Consider the following 8,604-nt stretch of genomic DNA (forward strand, 5'->3'; position numbering starts at 1 on the left):
TAAGTGCTATTATATACAACCCATACAGTGAATTAGGACACATAATCAGAATACCAAAGGCAGTATTTCATATCAATATATAATTGCTATGTAATAATGACTCAGGGTTCAAGACCTATTTCAGACACTCACTAGCTTGTGATCCTAGGGAAGTGACAACCATTATGAGCCTTAGTTTCCTGATTTATAAATGGGAAAGATCATTTCATCTAACTCACAGTGTTATTATGAGAATCAAATGAGACAAGATATGCAAAAAGTTTTGCAAACCTTAAAGTGCTGTGTGAGTTTTTCTTTTTGTATGCCCATACACTCTGTGATATTCCACATATGATTTGGAGGAACTACAAAATTTTCACTCAAAAGGATAATGTAAGTTTAAGCCCAAATCCTCTTTACATGTGAGAGATCAAGAATGTATCTAGGAAGGTAGGAAAGACATTGACTGACCTTGCTTCCTGGGCTTGGCTTTCTCTCTTTGCTTTTACCCTCTGCTTTTACTCACTGCTCATGAGTGAGCAGCAGGGCTTCATGGTTAAGAAGCTGGAGGACCCTCGCATCCTATATTGGCAGTTTTGAGGCAAATAGGTTTTCTGTGAATGGTGATCAGTTATTGTTTAAACTTTTGTGATTAAAATTAGAATATACATACAGACTACTTGTGATTAACTAGAGTGAGATGGCTCATGAAGACTCAATTCTAATAAAAAGGAAATTCAGATACCTCCCCCCCACCTCCGATATAAAATAGACTTGAGCCTGAGGGCTCTAGCTACTTAGCTAGGGGTAATTCTGTTCTTTGAAGTAAAGAGCCTTGCACCTGGGGTAAAAAAATCTCCTGCTGAAGATATAAGGCCTAGTAGCCAAGTTCCTTATTGAAACAAGACAGGTCGTTCTGTAAAAGAAAAAGTTGAAGTTTTTTTTTTTTTCTTCCTAAGAATGACTTTTGTTGGTCTTTGCCTAGGGCTGCTGCTCTTCTAAAGGAACTATAAAAAAGTCTCTGGCTTTGAACTAAGAGAGCATGGCAGAGTATACTCCTCTCATGAGGAAAGAAAAGAAATTCTAGTCAAGGACTTTAAGCTAAAACCATAAGACTGAAGCTATGGCTCTTTGTCTCTGTCTCTGTTTCAGTCTCTCTCTCAGAAGATCCCATAAACAGTCTCACATTCAATTGGTTGGTCAAGAAGCCTTTATTAGGCTCTTACTATATACCAGGAACTAAGTACTGGGAAAACAAAGGAAAGGGAGGAAATGATCCTCACCTGCATTATAATGAAGGAGACAATGTACAAGTAACTATGTTCATACAAAATAGAGATGACATTGTCAGATCTTCACTTTAGGTGAATTTTATTGGCAGTTGAATAACCAGCGGAATGGAATGGGGAGACACCAGAGGCAGGAGATCAAAGGGAAAGTTTCCATAATAATTTAGGCTAGCAGCAATAGGAGATTGTACTAGTAGATTGAAGGGGACATATATGAAAAATGTTATGATGGTATAAAAGATTAGATTTGACAACACAGTGTATTTGTGGCAAGTGTGAATTATTTTTAAGTACTACTCTTCTCCCTTCCTCCTATCTTCCCCATGATTTCCTTTTACTATGTGGAAAATAATAGGAACCCAGATTTGTCGATTTGTCAATCAGATAGTCAACATATAAATCCAATAGGTGGACACTGAAACTCTCAAAATGCTGATTTTCCTCTATAAGGATCGGCAGTAGGACTTAAGTCCCATGACTTCTCCAATAACCTGAATGGACAGAGATTGTCTCCTTCTGACTGGACACTGAACTCACGTCTCATTCATTCAACAGAGAATTGACTTATAGGGCCTTTGTTTGGATGTCCTTTCTCCCTTGTTCACTCTGAACACTAACTGGCCCTGATGATCAACACTAGAAATGCTCTTTCTTCCAGAAACTCATTTCCTAGTACTTAATACCTACTCTACACACATTCAATAACCAATTCACATGCTTTGTTCTTTCTCTTTTACTCTCCATTCTATTGCACTCATTCAACATGTTGGGTATCATGCCAAGTCACATGATCATTAGCCTCAAAGGATTATATTGATACTCTCAGGAACTCCTTGGGGCTTATAGAAGAAGTAGAAGATGAGTTAGGTGGGTAACATAATGAAGAGGGCTTTCCCCCTAATTTGCTGACTTCCTCTTCCCAGAGATCTTAACCTTAAAATCTATATATAGAACCCACAAATAGAGTTTATTTCAGGGGGTAGTTCAAGAAAAGATGTTGTGGTGCAAAGGGCAATTGGAAGAAAGGCCAATAGTACAGATAATAGTCCCATGGGGGTGAGTAGGGAAGGGATAGCAGCATATAGACAGAGAAGAATGTCCAACTGTGGGTTCAATTATTCTAGGAAAAGGGATGACCCATTCTGAGAGAGATCTGTTTGTGTCTTCATGGGGTTTGGGCATGGAATGTGGACTCCCTGAGAGAAGGGTACTATGGCAATAGCCCTGTGGTATTGACCTGGTTGAGAAGTCAAGTTTACCCTACATGTTGCCAGCAGGTGGAAAACTATGAAGTGCCAGGACAATGGTTTGGGGTATATTTGTTTTCAGACCCCCCAAAGTAGGAAATGTATCCCTCTGGGGAGAAAACATGCCCTTCTTTATGTCAACTGTTGGAGGTAAAGACCAAGAGACCCCAATACAGTAAATGGCTCATGCCAGAAAATCCAATATTGCATAATAAATTCAATAGAGTTGAAAAGTAAAATGTATATTATATTCAAGAGGACCAGCTACTGTCAACGTTAGGGATTAGGGAAAGCTAATAGTAACTCAACTTTCTATAACATTTGAAGTTAGAACATGTAAAAGGTTCATTTCTCAAAACCGTTTTATGAAATAGGTAGAATGGGCATATTACTCACTTTACAGATTAGCAAACGGAGTCTCAGAGGCTTGTACTGTTACAGAGTTAGTAAATGTTAGGACTGAGATTTGAATTCATGTCTTCTGCCTCCAATATAAATGCTTCTTTTCACTATACAATTTTCTGTGAAGGGAATATTGAGTAATTATAAACTGATTAGAGATAGAGTTAGGACAGAACTATTGGTTTTGATCAATAGATACAGATCAGATCAGGTGCTAAGTGGGTAGTGGAAACCAGAGGTGGGGGGAAGAGCTCTTAGTAAATGTATCTTTAGAAACATTGAATTTTTAGCTAGGGTTCTCATATCTTTTGTATCCTTATAATAGACTGTGAAATTCTTGAAGTCATATATTATGCCATTTTCTTCTTTGTATCCTTAATATAATGTCTAGCTCAATGGTGTCAAACAAAAATAGAAACAAGGGCAACTAAACTATATGTAAGGATACCTGCAGTTGTATATTGACTTAGAAAACCACATATTAATATTATCTAGATTTTATTGTATTTTAAGGTATTTTGTTAAATATTTCCCAATTATGTTTTAAAATGGTTCAGGCAACAGTTGGGACTACTAAAGTTTTCATGTGGTTCCTGGGTTACATATTTTGGCATCTCTGACTTAATATATGGTAGATGCTTAATAAATGTTGAATTGAAGTGAATTTTTTCAATTTCTATCTTGAACTAGGTTTTTACTTTTTCCATACTGTCTTTTCTTCCTATTTGATTCATTAATATCCTGTATTATCAAGAATATTCTGTTTACTTTTATAAAGTCCCTGTCCTTGGGGAAGCGAGATATCTCAGTAGATAGAGAGCCAAATTGGAGACAGGAGGTCCTGTGTTCAAATTTGTCCTCAGATACTTCCTAGCTATGCAACACTGGTCAAGTCACTTAATCCTATTGCCTTAGCCCTTACTTCTCTTCTGCCCTGGAATTGATAGTATCAATTCCAAGACAGAAGGCAAGGGTTTTAAAATAAAATAAAATAAAATAAAGTCTCTTTCCTACAACCAGCTTCTCTGAAACATAATCCTAGCTTTTTTTATGACCAGATCAAATACTGCTATCTAAACCATTGGTTTGCCAAATGGAGCTGGAAAAGGACATCTTTGGAAATATATACTTCTTTGAGAAAGACACACATTCACTTATCATTTCTTACATAACATATAGTCTTATTTTCAGGAGGAATCATTTTTTTATAAAAGATTTCTCACCAAACTTTTTTTTCTATTTTGAGGCATAAATTCTTTTCTTGCATATATGAAGGGGTAGGTGTACATGTGTACATGTGCATATGTAGAGACAAAACTTTCATACATGTAAAATCCACTGGAAAATCATAGCAAAAGCAAATGAGAAATGTGGACATTTTACCCTAGAGTAAACTTAAAGAAATCTCTCTTTTTTTCTTACTCTTCTCATCATTCATCTATGTATGTATGCATGTATGTATGTATCTATCTCTAGATTGATCTATCTATCTATCTATCTATCTATCTATCTATCTATCTATCTATCCATCTATCTATCTATCTAAGTGTCTATCTATCTAAGTGTCTATCTATCTGTTTATTCCTCACCCTCCTTGGTGGAGGAATATGTATATCAGTACAGTATAATTTAAACTACTACAAATAAAGAGACAATGATTTTTCTTAATTCCACTAAGTTAAAAGAAAAATAGGGTCTGCTGCCTTAAAACTTTTTGGAGCCTTATTTTAATGTTTTTTTTTTACAGAGATAAATATGTTTAATTCAAATCCTTTTCCAAAAGATATTAAGATTGAATTTCTGACAAGTATGTGTTATAAAGGCCTTTTCTTGCTGAAATGTTTTTTAACCAGTCTTCTTTGCCCTTCATGACTCTGCCCCATAAATCTCATTTTCTTAGTTTTGCTTCTCCACAAATCCTGTGCATCAGAGAGCTGCAGCCCCCACACCCTACAATTAAATTTGGGACGGTCCTGCAATCTGAGTTCTCCCCAGCTCCCCAAAGTTATCTCTTTCCAAGATTTTAGTCAGTGAACTTAAAGTAGCGGAAAGTAGTCAATAATTAGAGAAACAGATTTGAAGCCAAACTATGAACTGTGGTTTGGTGTTTCATATCTTAGACACCAGTATCACTAATTAATTAGCGTGAAACTAATGGTCTATGGGGAGAACATAGCTTTATAAACTTTTGGCTGGAACTTTTAAAAATGAACAATACATACAGGAAAATGTTAAATGGTTAAGGGGGAAGGCATTTTAACAAAGTTTTACTGTATATGGCTTTAAGTCCTCAGGGCAAACATATGTATTACACATCTAACCCCACACTGAGAAAATAATCCCTAATGTTGGTTACTCTGTTAGTTCTATTAACCGTTTCCCCCCCCCCCCCCAGTAAAGGCTGCCAGTTTTAGGCTAAGAATAAATGGCTCATGATTCCTTCTGCAACAGAATCCAAGATTCCCAGTCCTGATTCTGTTCTGAAAAATCTACAAGGGAAGGCTATCCCTGGTTTGGTGAGGGTGTACTGAAATTAGTAAATGAGTTTATCGAATTCTATTAATTTCAGAGAGTATAAATTTTAAGTCCTATTTGGAATTTTTGAGTAGCATGGTATGATGAATTAAGAACTGACCTTGGAAACAAAATCCCCAGTTCTAGTTTTTCTTCTGATAATGCTGGCTATGACATACTGGGCAAATCATATCACCTCTTAGTGTTCTAGGGGTAGGCAACTCTTGAAGACTGCTAGTCATAGAGATGATGCCAATCTGTAGTGATGAGAGAGTTTCCTTAGCTGAGGGTTTTCTATGCCAGCGCAGTCATAGGTATAGATCATAGCCCCATTTTGTGTTAAAATAAGTTGGTTTTCAGCAATTCAGTTTTACCTTTCAGAAAAGTAGAGCCAAGGCTGGTATTTGAAATAGGGTGAGCAGGAGTCTTTAAACATTATGAATTTAGAAAAGATCTTGTATAGGTAGTATTTCATATGTAAGCAATGACACGAAAGACTGGACTTTAGTTAGTCAATGTACATGTGCTACCATAACCCCTCTTCTTGTAAAACTTCTTGAATGAGTAGTCCATTTTACTGCTTCTGTTTTCTCCCTTCTCTTTTATTCTTCGAACAAGCCACAACAAACTGACTTTCAAGCTGTCTTCTCTACCTGTATTTCTTTCTCCAAGATTTCCAGTGTCTTCCTGACCCAAATCCAGTGACTTTTTCTCAGCCCCCAGTTTTCAATAGGTACAAGACCCTACTAAGAGAAAAGGGAACCAAACACTTTGAAGAGAAGGCTGTTATCTGTCTCTAATGAATAGAGTTGTGAAAAGAAGGTGATTTTATCTTAGAGACCTTAACTTAGAAATCCATTATTATTATTGTTTTGGGGTACATTCTGATTAAAATACCTAAATTTTAATTATTAATCTTGTCAATTATTAGTCTTGTTAGGATCATAAATCTAGAGCTCTGAGGGTTCTCAGAAGTTAACTATTCCAACTACTGAAACTGAGAAACATGGAGGTTAAGTGACTTGTCCAAAATTATGTAATTGTAAGCATCAGAGGTTGGATTTGAATCCAAGACTTCTGATTCTAGATGCGTTCTTTCCACTGGGATACACTGGGTCCTAAGAAAAAAAGAGAAGATGAGTAGTACTATTTTTCACCTCAGAGCAATAATAGAGAAGTCTATTTTCATCTAAAGATAAGATGGAAAACTTTCCAAGACATCAGAACGGATAACTACTAACTACTTCTGCTCATTGGTGTGGACACAAGTTTCTTCTGGATACTACCAGAAGAAATCTAAAATGAATTACTGAGGATTTTGAAATACTGGTCAAGAAATTGAGAGTATTAAATGTACAAGTGATATTTTCAGCATCATGGCAAATCAAGGCAAGGTTTTGAAGAGAAAAAGGCAAATTTGAAGAGGGAATGGCTGTTTAAAAGTTGGTGTCTGATAATGGAATTAGGTTTTCTGGATTTATCTTTAAAACATAGAAAAAACAGGCTCCTTAGTAGGGATAGAATAAATCTACTAAGGACAGCAAGACTGTATTTGCCTATACTCTTATAAATCTAAATTAACATACTTTAAATTCTAAACCCTCATAAATCTGAGTTAAAGTGTTTAAATACTTAATGGAGAAAATTGCCTACATGTATTCATCAACCTGGGGTTCCATTGAGAGTAGCTAAGTTTAGGAAGAATAGGAATAGAGAAACCCAAAAGTTCACAAGAGAAAACATTCAAATAAAGAAACAATTAAAACCAGACATTTATGTAGTATTTATGCAGAAAAGTACAGAGTTTGAATAGTATAGAGAATCTTTTGCAAAGAGAAAAATTAGATGTTTTTAGAGAACATTGGGACTTGGTGGGATTAGATTCTTGACTTGAAAATACTAACAGAAGGATTTATTTTATTCAAAAGAAATGATAATAGTAACTAATATTTACTGAATAGAATGTGCCATACCCTGTTCTAAGCACTTTACAAATGATATCTAACAACAACCATGAGAAGTAGGTGCTATTATTATCCTTACTTTATAGTTGAGGAAACTAAGGGTGACAGAGGTTGAATGACTTGCCCAGGGTCACTCAGCTAGCAAGTACTTGAGGCTAGATTCTGTTCCAGGTCCATTGTACTATCTAGTTGTCTCTAAAACAAAAATACAAAAGAGAAAGAAAATATAGTAGTGAGGTAGTATGATAGGAACCAGAGTGTAGAAAAAGGTGGAGAGCATTTGGGTAAAGATCAAAGGAAACAGGAAAAAAAGTGATATTTTAATCAGAATGTACCCCAAATCATCTGAACAGAAATAGATACAAAACATAAACTTGGCACAGAAGTATAATACTGTCCTGATGGAGAATTCTAACCACATAGTTATCTGCTAGAGATCTCGCTGCCAAAAGAAAAGCAGCTAGCAATTTCTTGATTTGCCTGTGTAGTAATTTCCTCCTTCAAAAAGATTGGGGACAGTTAGGTGAGGAAGGGAATAAGCACTTACATAGTATGTACTATGTGCCAGACCCTGCATTAAGTGCTTTACAAATATTATCTCATTTGCTTTCAAAAGTGCTTGGAACAAGCAAGGGGGGTGTGTGGAATTCTGTTTTCAATCTAATGCTTTCCAACAAGGATGAAATGATTATTAGAAAGAAAATTATGGGGCACCTAAGTAGTACAATGGATGGAGAGGCAAGAGTCAGAAGGAATTGAGTTCAAATTTGGCCTCAGAAACTTCCTAGCTCTGTGACTGGACAAGCCACTTAACCCCTATTGCTTAGCCCTTGCTACTCTTCTTTCTTAGAACTGGTAATAAGACAGAAGTTGAGAGAGAGAGAGGGAGGGGGGGAGGGGGAGAGAGAGAGAGAGAGAGAGAGAGAGAGAGAGAGAGAGAGAGAGAGAGAGAGAGAGAGAGAGAGAGAGAGAGAGAGAGAGAGAAATTTTGCAAAAACTGGGAGCACGTGACTACTTTATCTTGGAATTTGTGATAAAAGAAAGTTGTCAAAATGGTCTGATATGTGTACAAGATCTCGATAGAGCAGATTTGGAAGGATTCAGAGTAAAAAAAAGTGGATCTCATTGCCCAAAATTCTATCAGGGAAATCAGCCCAGGTTCGGCTTCTCTCTCTCTCTCTCTCTCTCTCTCTCTCTCTCTCTCTCTCT

This window comes from Gracilinanus agilis, chromosome 1, assembly GCF_016433145.1.
Source record: "Gracilinanus agilis isolate LMUSP501 chromosome 1, AgileGrace, whole genome shotgun sequence".
Lineage (NCBI taxonomy): Eukaryota > Metazoa > Chordata > Mammalia > Didelphimorphia > Didelphidae > Gracilinanus > Gracilinanus agilis.